Source organism: Acyrthosiphon pisum, chromosome A2 (assembly GCF_005508785.2).
Source record: "Acyrthosiphon pisum isolate AL4f chromosome A2, pea_aphid_22Mar2018_4r6ur, whole genome shotgun sequence".
Classification (NCBI taxonomy): Eukaryota; Metazoa; Arthropoda; class Insecta; order Hemiptera; family Aphididae; genus Acyrthosiphon; species Acyrthosiphon pisum.
This window is the reverse complement of record NC_042495.1, coordinates 55,396,713-55,412,823: the sequence shown is the minus strand read 5'-3', so window position 1 is coordinate 55,412,823 and position 16,111 is coordinate 55,396,713. Positions and strand designations below refer to the sequence as shown.

The 16,111-nt window shown below is 29.9% G+C and overlaps 1 long non-coding RNA gene across 1 annotated transcript; it reads left to right on the top strand.

Annotated features, from left to right (window-relative positions):
- The first annotated feature begins 14,419 nt into the window (after nt 1-14,419).
- LOC107882802 lies at nt 14,420-15,991 on the top strand. Its single transcript, XR_001678926.2, has 3 exons — nt 14,420-14,870; nt 15,735-15,851; nt 15,915-15,991. It is a non-coding gene; the product is annotated as an uncharacterized LOC107882802 (long non-coding RNA).
- The last annotated feature ends 120 nt before the right edge of the window (nt 15,992-16,111 follow it).

The following is a 16,111-nucleotide window of genomic DNA, read 5'->3' as shown; positions in this document are numbered from 1 at the left end:
AAAAAAAGTAACATTAAAAAAAATAAATATATAAATAAAAAATATAGTTAATTTATAGAATAAAATAATAAAATAACAGAGTAACATGGACCGAGTAACTATAGGTTTAAGGTTTAATGACTATTTTATAACGGAAATTCTTGATTTTTCATCCATCCACTGGATTGCTTCCTGTTCCGCTTTGTGGAGTTTTTCGATACTGCCAAAAAATTTTGTCCTAGGACAAATCTACAATATGTCGAACTGTTTGTAAATCGCCACATTTACAGTACGGAGACTCGCTCATCCCTCATTTAAAAAGGTTATAGCCGCATTTGCCCTGTTTAGTTCTGATTCTGTTAAGGGTTGTCCAAAGTCTTCTAGGAACCTCAAAACCAGGAACTTAAGTTTCTGGGTTGCTTACCAGTTACCAGGTAGCAATTTCGTATCTCTGATGTTTTCCACCGCTCTTTCCAGATTTCGCAACCTGAGTTCGACTGGGTCATAGATTCCCATATAGGGTGTCTAGATTTCAGCCTCTTTGGTGAGTGTTCCGTGATGTCTTTGAATAGGAGAAAGTGTTGGTTATTGTTTACGAAGTTTAAGATACGGTTGATACTCATGTTTCTACGCAGGTCTGGAGGGGTAATGTTAGCGAGGATAGGGAGCCATTTTGTTTATGCTGGTTTAGTTGTCCCTGAAATTATCCGAATGACTTGGTTGAGTTGGGTGTCCACTTTTGTACAGTGGACGCTTCTCGCCCATACGGGTGCGAAGTACTCTGTATACTACGCGATAGCAGAGCTGAGTAGAATCATTGTGTCCGTACCCCAACTGGTCCCGGGAAGTTTCTGTATAATATTGATTCTAGTTTTTATCTTGTTTTTAACGCCCTATAGGTGTTGCTGGAATGTGAGGGATCTGTCTAACTTAACTCCTAGGTACTTTAGGTGTTCTTCGTTCATGATATTGTCGTTGCCGATAGTGCTCATAATTATTATTATTTAAATTTTCGTTTAGACATCGTAATTTATGAAAGCTCTCCCCGATGTGATGAACTTTCATGGGGGGGTTTCTGTGACGTCCAACGAAAATCACGCACACGAAAGTGCATTAATTATTATAATAAACATATTACAGGTACATTATGAGCGCGACGTGTGATGACTGATGAGACAATTTATCCCGCGGACCTTAGGTGTCCGCCGATCGACGACCGCACCACCTGTGCAGCAGTCGCACACACGCTCCCCTCCTTGTACCCATGGTTTAGGTATAACTAAATAACGTCTCCTCACACCGACGATCACCATACCTTTACCCAGGGACCAGGGTACCGAGAGTATAGCCACTCATTGTTATCATTATCTGCGCGCATGTGACCCCCTCTGTTGCCTGTTCGTGCCAACCACGATAGCCGGGTATTGCCCGGCGAAGCAAAAGATCAGCACTTCATTTTTTTTCCCGTTCCAGCAACATGACCAGCGAGTTCGCACCGGTTTTGCTGGTGCGCCGTGGCACATGAGAACATCATGCGGATGATAATGTTTTGTTGTTGACACAGCCCTTAATTATATATAATATTATTTCAACGTGGCCGGTACTTTGTGTAAGTATTTATTATTATAAAATATGGTATTTCAAATTATTATTTTAACTCTGACCGAGTCTTATGCCAGTCGGCTTTCTCGGTACTAACGTAATTATTTATCTTTAAAATAAACATATGTATCTATTTTCACCTACATTGAGGTTTTTTATTTCATTGTTGGTCACCCATATTACTTGTCCAAATGTATCCCGTTCTTATTATAATTATATAAAAAATTCACGGCACTCCGGCTTTTGGGTCTCAGTCCAGGGTTGGCGACCGCGTAATACATGTTTGAGGCGGCCACAACTCGATACACGAGAAATATTTTTCGGGCAGTCACAATATTAATTATACTTATTATTACTTAAAAATTATAATACTATAACAAGATAAATATAATGTAACGATACAAATAATATATCGAGGAGCTGGTGTGGCGCGATGATTGGCTTCAGTTACAAACGTGTTCTGAGGTCAAGTGAGGTTCAACTACCAGGGTTTTAGTGACAAACAAATCCTCACCACATAATATACTTACCCGAGTTCTAACCAACCATACCCTCCCTACTGTTAAAAACAATAATATTTGGTCTAAATGCCCGAAAAAAGGATGAAAAAAGGACCCGCTTTCCACAGACTAATTCAACGAACTAATTTTTTTTTATATTTACTTCCTTATATACACATTGATTAACGGTTGAACTGAGGACAAATGTAACATTTTATTTGGTATATTCTACCACGATTAATAATTTGTTTGTTATATTTAGTTTAAACCAGCTTTCAAAATAACACGTGGAAAAAAAATATTTGAATTAATTGAAAAAAAAGATACAAAGATACTAAATAAACTTAAGAAGATACAGCTTATTCTTGTATATAATAATAATATTATGTAGCTAGGTATCTATAAGTAATATATTTATTTTATCTCTTAAGGGGTTTCGCTACGGTCATTATTTTAAAGGAAACATTTAGGCAATTTCTAATCTTGTCATATCCACCCGGGATCTATGTGTTAGTAAAGTTATAAATGATTATTAGTGTGAGTGAAATTAAATGACGGTATCCTCTCTCGTACGCGCATGCACATGTCAATAACTCGATAACCATATCAATTTCAGTACACGAATTTTACAAAAACATAAATTTGTTTTGAAAAAATTAAAGTTAGTTAACGCTGTCTGATTTTGATTCTGAAAAAATATTCGAATTTAGCAGAAAAATGTCTGTAGATCGTATGAAACATTTTCCGTTTTTAATATTAATTTTAATTATGATTCGAAAAAGTTGATATTTTCAAGTTTTCAATTACAGTTCACAATAATATAAAATGTAGTGTTTACAAAGTGCTTCGTAGGATCTATAGACAATTTCTGGTGAGTTCAAATTTTTTTTCAGATTCATAATTGGACAACGTTAACTAAATTTAATTTTGTCAATACTTTAGGTCTTTTCAGATAAAATCGACGGCAGTAGCGAGACCCCTTAACCTACTCAACTGCTCCACTACATAAATTACGAATTCTTAGATTCGTTCGAATTATAATGGATTACGTTTAATAAGTTACTAATATCTTACAATATTATTATGATACATCACGATTCAGTCTTTGTATAGAAACTAATTCAATTGTATGGAATTGTATTAAAGTACATCAAAGAAAACATTGAACGTGCAAATTGTACGCAACAGACAATTTAAGACATTTTAAGACAATCTGAGAATAACGTTTTAATTCAGTTCTAAAACCACTGTGAATATAAGTAGGTAGGTACTTTGATACGGTTGTTCATTTATTGTTGTAGGTATTCATTTTTAATGGTATTATATATTATTGCATAACGTGTTTAATAGGTACATTAAAAAAATAAATGTCTATTAATATTTAATTTTGTTTTGAAAAATTGGGTCGGTTAGTAGATTAGTTATACAATTATAATAGGTATCTAATTTGTTATTTTTTCTTATTCATTTTTTATTTTAAAATATTTAATTTTTCAATTGACTTTTTCAAATGACGATCAGACACGTTGAAAAATATTTTTTCATTCTCTTATACATTCTGATCAGACCAATACACGGAAGTTGTATTGGTTTTTTTCTCAGATAGCTCTTTTGGGGCAGTGAAGTGCTAAAAAAGGTCCACATAGAGTCATTTTCGATCGGGATACAATCTTAAAACAAATAGTTTTCCGTATATTTTACTGTTTTTCATTAGATCTGTGTAATTTTGTTTTCTAAAACTATATATACTGACAATTTGTTACTTTTGGTATACCTACAATCTATATATATTATATTCAATTGATTCCGCTATGTTTTATAATATTAAACTATTTGAGCACTCTATTTGCCCGAGTTACAAGAACATATACAATATAAATAAAAAATAAAAACAATAAAACGAATGGGTTTTTTGTTTTCGTTCAGGATCTATAAATAATTGAAAAATAAATGTCAAGAGGAAACGTGAAATCGTGGAGTATTGTAAAACGATTACATCTCGGCAGTTTTTACTTTAAGAATGAAGACTGAACATCAAAATTATATTGGAATAATAATTGAGTATTTGTGTAGGTATCTAAAAACAATCGGTTACCTATAATATTGCACATGAATAAGACACGTTGTATAGTTGTGGAACAATATATTCGCGAAATCAACTAACTTTATATCTATTTGTTTTCCTAAGCAAATCGCAACTGTGGTGTTTTTGGTCATGTTTAACATCTATTGTGATATGTATAATTAAGTATAATATTTATGCACACTTGGAAACAAATGATTATATGATATTTAAATATTCACACTTACATTTTATATCTGTAGGTATTACTCTTTATTGGAACCTATAGGTTACATGATATATATTATATATTAGGTACCTACATATAAAATAATGTATATTTATACTTTATACATAATAGTTTAATCATGATAAAAGATTCGATCTACGCGTGATGTCGTGGTTAATGCTAATTTGTTTGGTATCTACTTTTTCAGATTAATTTTAAAATTTTTATGAACAGCCAGCATGGAAAAACCATTTACTCGATTATATGGAATAAAAAAGTGGAGAATTTTATTTAAAATGTAATTTCTACCACAGAAAGTTTATGAAAAATATTGAACATTTTTTAATTAAGGTTTGAACTTCAGAGACGATAATATTGTTTCTTAAATATGGTTTCACTCTTTTCAGAGTTAAAAACAGACGATCTGTTTAAGATTCCGACATTGGTAAAGCGTGCGTATCACTTTTAGGAGAAAATAAATATTGGGGTAGATGTCTGTATTATAAATTTCTAGTGCCTCGAGTCCGACATTTCGTATTTTTTCATATCGTTGTATCTTAGTGTTTGCCACAGTTTTAATTGCACTATACAGAATCATTAGAGACCATGGGAGAATAAAATTTAATTAATTCAGTGAATTCATTTTCTTATTTTTCAGTATGTTCATGTTTAGAATTAGTTATTTTTAGGGCATATAATGTTTTTAGATAATTGATACACTTATACATTATACACCATTGCTGATGTGCGTAGTCGTTTCACGATAAAATATTTTTATTTTTATTTTTTTTATTGATCTTTTAAACTCGGCAACTATGTCCATTAGTTACAATTTAAATTGAGTTACAGTATTTAAAGTTTTATCAAATATATATCTATATATATTTTTTTAGTACGACATTAAAATTATCGATAATGGTTACATTGTATATATAGCTAGTTTACATACTATTATGAGATTAAATTGTAGAGACCTATTGATTTCAAAAATGTTATCATATATTTTGTGTTCTCCTCGGTTTTGGGTCCCTGCAGTGCAACCTCAAAGGATGTATCTTACCCGATGTTTTGTCGATCTTGTTGGTATTTGAAGCATTCGGTTATGATATATTTCACTGTTAACTGAACGCCACAGACTTCGCATGAGGGGGGTTCTTATTTTGCCATTAGATGCCAGTGCGTAATAGTCGCATATGTCCGATTCTCAATTGTTTAGTACCGATTCTTCTTTTCATTTTAAAGAATTATTTATCCACCTGATGGTACTTATTTTTATTGTGTTAAGTTTGATGGCTTAATGTTTCCATGTATTGAGCCATATAGTATTGGTTATATAATTTATGTGCCCTTTAAGGTCATTGTAGGAGGGTCCTAGTATAGTTTTAAACTCTTAAATAGTAAAATATTATTTGATCGTTCAGTGGTTTATATTTTTAACACAGTACCTACATTACAATAATAATACAATACATTTTTGCATTAGTCTTTATTACTAAGTAATATTATTTTCGTTATGTGCAGCTAGTATCGCAATTTGGGTTATTAGTATTATCTCTACAAAATATACTATAGTAGTGTTAAAAAAGTATCTACATACAAGACGTGGTGTGTCGGTCTTTTAAAAAAAAAGCTATTGGTGAAGTGTGGATAACACGAAACCAAACACCACCCTTCCCCACGTAATTTAATTCGCTGCATCTCATTAGTTGTATCGATCAAGGGTAGATGTTCATTTATATACATTTTAATATTATAAGCGTTATTGTCATGCAGCAGCTTCATGTGGAAACGTTTGTCTGTAACACACATTACATTATATATTATTATGTACAATACAAATTACAAAGCACAAAACCATTTTAAACTAATTATATATTGCTTATAGGTATCTATATCAGTTATAAGGCGGAGAAGAGTTGAAAAGTTCCTTTTGATTACTTACTGCTTGGAAACTTGGATATTTTGATATATTATAATATATTATATTAATATGTTTTTGAAGTCGGAACCCAATGGATCAAAATCGCCGTTCTCGTATATTTGCCAGTTGCCACTAGACACAAGACCAGCTCAGGACTTTGATCGCGGATGAAACTTAATACATATTTTTATCGGTAAAAAAAGAGTATTACCTACCGATTACGGAGCAAAAAAAACAAAAAAAAAAATCGTCCAACCTTATCTTATACACACGACAATGACGACTTTATACGACATATTATACACATATATACAAAATAATATACAATACCTACATTTATAAAATCATTGTTATTATATGTGTGTGAACGTGGTTCTTGGTGGCGGTGGATTATCGCGTATTATACGGAGTGATTCTTTTATCGTGAACTAGGCAGCGATGACATTTCAGTAAGAATAGTTTTTTAAACTAAAAAAAAAATTACAGAAAACCACGGGATAGTGTCGATTTGTATGTGGTAGAAAATAACGATTTGAGAATTCCTTATATTTCCCGAAGACCCGAGATGTGTTGCCCGGTGCTGCACACAAAATGAATCACCCTGTATACAGTCAAGCACATAAAACACGACGAGTGCACATTAATTTCTTGGGCTCAGTTGTCGCCGGCCCGACAAGATAATACACGCACACCGTATATTATATACAGGCGGTTTCGTCCTTATCGCGGTGGCGGAAAAAATAACCGCCTCCGGATTATATAATCCGCTGTGAAAACGTCGCCCTTTATAATATATAAATAAACTGCGCACTCCGGCTAGTACATAAATCATTTCGGAATTAACGGAAACAAACAAAAATACAATTCCACGGATTACTGCTGTTGTGCAGCTGAAGCCACGATCTCCTGGCGCCGACGAGGACTCCACCACACAGCCGTGTCTACCTTCGCGGGTGCTATATTATACCTATCACCTCTTCTACTGTCTCCTATGCCGCCACAACAATGATGTACGCCTGGCACCAGCCTAAATTAAATAATATATTATATACAGCCTCCCCGTGACGTTGAATGACCGTGGTGGTGGTTGTATTATTTTATTATATTGTATACAATATAGTAATATAATAATAATAATAATAATAATAATGATAATAATAATAATAATAGCAACAACAACATAACGACTCTCATTCTCTTGTCTGCTTGTATGTAGCCGTCTCTCCGGAAGTGCTTGCTGTGCAGTATTTCGTTTTTGTCCTATCTCTGACGCGTCGTCCATGCATACCGTTTATACTATACACCAGTCACCAACGTCGCGATTTCGGGTTTAAACCGTGACCATGGTACCGCTAAAACGGACGGGAGTATCTCTTCCGCTGCCACCGAAAACATTGTCCAAACGATCGCATAATCTCCTCGCCACCACCAACTTGAATTTTCCGGTCGCTTACAAATTCCATACCTAAAATCCTGGACGGATGGATGAGAATTATTTACATTTCAGTTATGTACCGAATAAATATATATATATGAAATCCACGCTACCAGTCGTGATACAGGGCCGCTGACATTTTTGATTTTAATAACTTAGCATCGCTTCGCCTTGTTTTTAAACTTTTGTACTATGACACTTTATTAGTAATTGATAATTACCAATAATTAATAACTTAAGTTCTTAACTCTCCAAATATAATGACTATAGTTATTCTTGTACTACATTTTGAAATCAACTATTCAACTTAGAAGGTAGGTAGGTATCTATTTATTGTTCTGGTATTATTTGGAGAGTGCCCCAAAAAAATAACACTGCATTAATCGAAATAGTGTTAGTATTTAGCAATTATAAAATGTAATTTGTATAACAATACCTGCTACTACCATATTTTGAAATACCTACCTACCTCAATCTTGTATTGAATAAAACACAAAATACTGAGTTGTTCTGTAACAGTACCTACCTACAACATAATTATTTTTGTTTTAATCCTGTAATTATATCACAATTGTTTGTTTTAAATTAAAAAGTGAATGTTAATTTAAATATGTTATCACAATGCATAATCACCATTCACGGTAAAATTATCATTGTATAATATTATAATATGATGATATAATATTGAACCAAATACCTAACCAATAACCATTGACGATAATATACATGTACCTATATTTAAGTATTTTTATTTATATTTCAAAAATATATTATAATACAATATAATATTTCTAAATAGACATTATAGTTTTAAATATTTTGGATGCATTTGCATTGAACTTAACAAAATAATATTATTTTCAATAATTGATAGACTAGTATTTAATTAAAAATACAACATATTTATCCATAAGTTCATCGTTCACGATATTTTAATTGAAATTACCATATAACGTTATAACATTAATGTAATATAATCAGATAAAAAATCAACCTCGCATTTTTTTTAAATATTTGAGTTTTGGAACTTCGACATTGTGTAATATATAATAATATAAAATCAATAATAATTACGTTATGCACGTTATATACAATCCGCCTTTTGATATTATGTATGCAATTGTTGTAGAATTGTAAAAGTATTATTTAGCACTTCACATCTATCTAAGTATGTTTTTATTGACCTGTATCTGTAGTTGACTTCTGCTAGGTAATTAAAAAAATAATAATATGTTGTGTTATATTATATCATATGTGTTGGCTTAATGAAAATTACAATATTATAATATATTATAATATGTAGGTACGGTCAAAAGTCTATTATTTGCTTAAATAAAAAAAAAATTGATGTAAAATTTTTTCGAGTTATTATATAATTAGTAATTACCTCTAACACTACATACAAACTAAATTCAAAGGGCAAAAGAAAACTCAAGTTATGAATGGTTTTTAATTATTGGAGTTCGAGTTACCACGAATCGACTGTATATCAGTTAGATCAAATTATAAAAGTGTTCAAAATAGTACCTTTCAGAAGAATTGTATTTTTAATACACGAAAATAAAAACATTACGAAAATAGCGTGTTTCAAATATTATGAGGTGCACTTGCTAGAATTTTTTACAAACCGACTAGCTGTACACGTGTATGTGTATATTATATACATTTTATCCAACGTCAAGAAAATGGAAAATATAATAATATATTCCTACGTGATATTATTATGTACGTGAACGCTGTATGTATAGCAATAACACGCAATCGTCGGCGTGCTAAACGGTTCCGGAAAGAATCGTTTTTATTTTTTATTTTTTTCGATTACTTGCACACAAAACTCGTCGAACATAATATAATGTAATATACGTACCTGAACGTAATATTACTACCGTGTGGTTTGAAAACGTACGAGGTTTTTCTCGAACGATGGGCAGGGGAATTTCTTTTTAGAAAAATAAAACGGAAACGCTGTCATTCGCAAACTCGACGTAATAATATAATCGCGCTGTATATAGGCGGTATACGCACAACGTATAAAATTGCGGCCGAGCGTCTTAATTAAACATAAATTAAACCATGTGATATTATATTATAGCCACACACAATATCTGGAAAGTCGGAATAGGCGCAATTTGATTTAAATTTATGGGGTGCTAGATTTATGTCGACTAAAGTGATCAGTGGGGGCTTTGCCCCCCTCCCCCTTCATCCTCCTCAATTCATACAACTTAATTATATACACTTTCACATTAATCTCAATATAAACAATTACCTAGAACTTTTATCTATATTTTTATTCTGATAGGTACCTTTGTATTATTATTATTATTATTATTAGGTCTTAGAAATAAATGTATCCAAATACCTATGGCATAATATTATAGTCAATAAAAATTCGATGATGCTATCAAAGATTTGGGGGTGCTAATATGAATTTTGGGTGTGCTAAGCACCCCCCAAGCACCCCCCAAATAGCGCCTATGGAGGTCTGTCCATTACGTTGTGACAACGAGTTTTAAATTCACAGGTATCGTCTTTGACGCCGTCCATAAATAAACGATGCACGAAATAATTAAATTTCATTCGTTTAATATGGTAAACGGCTCATTTATAGATTTTTGCGTGCAAAATTTATTATAATAATAATAATAATAATACAGCACTTTGGTCTCGCCCGGTCGAATAACCATCATTATTATTATATTCAGCTATATCTAGCCAAATAATTATTCATTAAAATGGTTTCAATGTTAGTGACGTGTAAATACTGAAAAGACAGTCGCCGAATGTCGGATTGTATAATAATAGCTAGTTTGGACTATGATGTGGGTCTCGCAGGGTATGCTCAACTCGTACATTTTCACGAACCGAATATTTAGTGTGGTATAGTATTGAAAATAATAAACAATCTTTATTATATGAAATGGGTGTAGAATTTATAAATCAGATTAACTCTTAATATAATTTAAAATAATACAACACTATCATTATCTGGAGTTGAGAAAACATTTGGGAGGTACCTACGGGTTTTACAATAATAATTGTAATCTAGTAGATACAAGGTACCTACTCCTATCATACCTAAACATTTATTCATGGTAATTAATAATATGTATTACTATTGATTACACAGAGCTTAATCAATGGAATTACTTTATAACTAGTATATTTAACTGCGTTTTTTTGTTAGTAAAATTAAGTCAATGATTTCATTGTTGTCGATTGATTTTAGATTCTGAGTGGAACAGGGGATGACGTATTGACTTTACAATGATGAGTTCTTAATATTAAATATTAGGAAAAAACCAGAATATTTAAGAAAAACCAGTTTTTTTACAAATTCTATTCTATTTTTATGTTGTAATTAAAAAATTAATGATCTAGAGACTTTGTCCCGTGTTTCAAGTAATTTTTTGTTTTTCCTGATTATTTTGTATTAATTGTACTAAGAATTTTTATTTCTGATACCAACTATATCCAATTAACCACCCTTAAAGTCAATGACTGGAGATTCTACAATAAAATGAGTGAACAGACAAGATAAAAATACATCATAGTAAAATCAATAAATTCGTCGATCCGCTCAGTCGCTCAGAATCTAATAATATGCAGTGAATAAAAATGTAAAGTACATCGGTCGGTATCGTCGTAAAATATTATGTAGACATCAATACGTTATAAATATAAGTGATAAAAATAACGAATAAATAAGAATAAACATTTTTATAAGCCAGATAGGATATCAGAGATCATACATTTTTTCATCTTAAGATAGTGATGTGAAAGTATTATAGAATTTGAATACAATGGTTGTAGAAAACGAGTTTATATTATATGTTCTTGAAAAACAAAAATATTAAATCGTTTTGATAAAGGATTCCGAGTGTGGCTAGAATATAACTACTGAGTTTGACGAGAGCTTTTGGAAATATATCGATGGCTATAATATATAATGGATATAATCATTATGCATTACTTTTGACTAAGTATATTCCAATTGAATGTCTATTGAATTTATTTATATTTAGTTATTAATTATTAATTATTATACTTTTTATGTTTGAATACTATTGACAATTTAAATGTAGTTCTAATAATAAGTTTTTTTTTTTTGTTAAATTAATTTTTCTCAATAATTATATAACATGTACCTACAAAATTTAATTTTACCGTAAGAAATTGACATTTACAAGAATAAGTTGAAAAATAAATGAACGGCACAAAAATTCTGAATAATATGCGTCTAGCTTAAAGGGGAACTTTTCTGCAGAGTACCAACTAAACTCGATAGATAGAGCTACTTGGAACGTTCAATATTAAGCTCAATAAAGTGTCTACCGATAGTAATTGTAGAATATTTTTGGAAACTACTTGTGACTTGACAATGAAAAATTCAATTTGAAATTTGAATGAAGCTGACTATGCTATTAAAATATTTATCGAAGTAAATATGTAAAAGTTATATATTAGTGTAACTGTACTAAATCCAATATAGTTATTCAGTTTCAATATTGGAGGAAGTGGCAAATATTTGAATAGTAAATATAATTTTTTAATTATTTTCAAACCTTCGACTTCTTGATATTGACCCGTCTTAATAATAAAAAATACTATTAATAATAATATTAAATAATAATAATAATAATAATAATAATAGTAATAATATTTTAATAATTAAAAATATTATTATAAAATATATTAGTATATTAAAATTGATTGTAAAACTCACCAAGTATTGGATCAGACACTTTGTCTGAAATTTCGTTTTTTTTTTCAAATAAAACCAAATAATATATTAATTTATAGTTATTCAAAATTGTTCATGAAAAGATAAATTTTTTAGATTCTGAGTGGAACGATGAATGTATTGATTTTACAATGATGTGTGTTTTTTTTTTTTTTTATTTTCATTTTTTATTTTTTTTGTGTGTGTACACGATAAGTAGTTGAAATAATGCTACGATTTTCAACTTCAGTACTTTGTTCGATCAGAAAGTGAATATCGTTGGTGCATTGGGTAGGTCAAAATTTAAATTTCCCAGTAGTTTTCAAAAGCGCCGGGAAAACAAAAGAAAAATTAAGGAAAAACGGGAATTTTTACGCAAAATCGATTTTTCATAAAATTGAATTTGGTTTTTGGTGTAATTTTAAAAAAAATTACCGTAGATATATGAAATTTTGACTGAATGTTTATCTTAGCATTTTCCATAACATTTTCAAAATTTTTTGATTTATTTTGAGCTCTTTACGGACATTTTTATTTTCCATTTTTTTTTAGTTTTTTTTCTAAAAATATCAATAAAATTTTATTTGTTGGATAAAAAAGCTTGAAAATTTAATAGAAGGCTCCTAGTATATTGTTTCAAAGGCAGATGAAAAATATTAAAAATCGTTAGTCACAGTTTTTTTTTTTAAGCATTTAAAGTTCAAAAAATGACAAAATATGGAAAAATCACGAAAATTTGCAAATTATTTCGAGTTATAAATTCATAAAAATTTTTCTTTTTAAATCTAAGATTTTAAAATGTAATACAAGATTCCTTATAGGATATTCTACCTTTACCAAAAAAAAAATGTCTATAAGAATCTCAAATTAAATTTTTATGGGCGCTTGAAATTCATATTTTTACAACATTTGATATTCATTCGATTTCTTACGTAACGATTTTCTTATTTTGTTGTAATTGAAAAACGAGTGACTGTAGAAACTTGAAAATTTCACTGAATGTTTATATTAGCATTTTATATATACGATAAAATTTTTAAAATAATTTGACTCTTTTTGAGCTGTTTACGGACATTGTAAGTTTTCAATTTTTTTAGTTTTTTTTTTCTATAAATATCAATAAAGTTTTATCTGTTGGGCCAAAAAGTGTATAAATTTAATACAAAGCTCCTGATATATTGTTACAATATCAGTTGAAAAATATTAAAAATACATAGGCACAATTTTTTTTTATAAGCATTTAAAGATCAAATTTTGACAACATTTATTAAATTTTAATTTGAAAAATTATTTTGTAGTTAAAAATTTATAAAATGTTCAATTTTTGTATCTAAGAATTGAAAATTTAAAACAAGATTCCACGTAAGTAATTAATTCTGTTACCAAAAAATCTAAAAAATACATTTACGCAGTTTATTTTTATAGTCATTTTAAGTACAAATTTGGACGAAATTACATATTAAAAACCTAGGATAACTATTTTAGTTATTTTGTTGTGATTGTATAATATTATTCGTGGGTACTTGAAACTTCTAAAGTATACTATTATATATCTACGATAGTACCACGGTTTTTTGTTGATGGATAACGCGTTATAAGTACCTAATAAATATTATGATATGATTAATTTGGAATTTATTATAGGTACCTAATATAATATTATGTCTTATACCTAGACTAACATACCGTCTCCGCTCAGAATCGTTTTTCTTATACAATGATATTATATCATTGAATTCAAATTTAATACCATCTATTATACAGTGACCCACTTGTAACCTACTGTACAGCAGAGCGAAATCCACTTACCCACCTTTTTTTGTTATGTTGTACATTTGTAAGGCGGAGACAACGCATGCGGGTATAGCGACCTCTTGATAATATAACCACAGACTATAGTCTGTGATATAACAGTAATCCGTAATAATGTATTCAAATAATGTATGAAGTATGTTATGCTGGATAGAGTGGTACACGGATAACAATATTTTAGTCCGGTTCGTTCGGGCCACACTGTTTTTCATCATTTGGAATGTACTCGGTCACGTCCCGTCAAGGGTTTTAGTATTAGTCAATTACTCTATCGTGACGAACTAGATCTATTTTGTTATGCTTAGTTCTCAGTAGTCAGTAATCAGGCATTTTATGTAAAATAAAAATTATTCATTTTTAAGTTTTGTATACCAATCATCTTGGAGTTGAACAATAAATAATTATTATACTGTTTAGTTTTTTAATATATTTTCGTAGTAAGTACCTATATTTGGTTACGTAACCTAACCCAACCCAACCCAACCTAACCTAACGTAGAACGCATTATTTTTGGTGCTCGACGTCTCGAAGGTAGCTTATTCAGTTTTCCGCTCTCTGGCTCTCAAGTACTCCGAAGCGAAGCTACGCTATTCTGCTTCCGTCGCTCGTAAGTATGATAACATTATTTATTATCATGGTTATTAATTTATTATATTAATCAACGTAGGTATATTAATTTGTTATATTATAATATTATTATTATACCTAGATATATTTATTATATAAGATCAGAAAACAACACGAGTGTACAAATAAAATTAATGTAGGTATTTATTTATAATACCTTTACCTACTCTTGGCATTTTGAACTTATTTTACACCCAATATTTTCTTATTTATTTATTTTTTGTTATTAATTTAATACGCATTTTTAAAAATCTTTTAAATTAAAACGTTTGTTTTAAACATCGACCAGCGCCGATCGTGCTAACTATTAGTATACAATTATTATAGTATAACTACGACAATAGTTTTGATGGTGATATTCGTTCAATAACAATATTACATTTGGTACTTTTTGGTTATCACGTCTACCAACCACAGAAGGTACCTACGTTAGAGTCTATACTTTGGACCAGGCGGGGTCAGTTGCAAACTGGTAAGATTAGATAAAGTTACACAATAGCAAATAGATATACTTAGTGTTTTTCAATTTGGGCGGTTTGCGTTTGGGTACATTTTTAAAAAATGCAATGTATTTTATTAATCCATTTCCTCTCTCATTTTGACAGACTTGGGTCCATGAATTCCATGGGTATGATTAAAAGTGGATTGTTTTTTTTTGTGTGTGCGATTAAAAATTTAAATTATTGAAAATCAAGTTAAAATATTATTAAAATTAAAGTAATATATAAGTTGAATATAAGTGTGTGTAATTAAAAATGAAAATTATGTGCCATATTTAGATTGGTATAAAATTCCATATATATTTCCCTATAATAATTCAGATTATTTATTATTTTGTTTTAAGGTGTGTATAAATTAGGAATACCATAGACATTTTATCATAATAAAACTTTAACCTTAATATCCGGAAGCCAAGCTATTTACCATGATGCCTGTTGGTAAATTTCGTGAAGAATTGAAGGTAACTACATTTTTATCAGAAACTAATTTTATAAATACTTAGTGCTGTATTTTCATGTTTTAGAATATCCTTATAGAACCAAATACTACAACAATTACTTCTATTAAAAAAATTGTACAAGAAAACAATTATTTCAATCTTAGGTAAATTAATTAGAGTATATTATAATATAGAATAAATTTAACAATGTTTATTATAATTAACAATCATTGTCATGAAAACATTTTTTTTTTCAAATCTACCTAATATTAAATGATTTA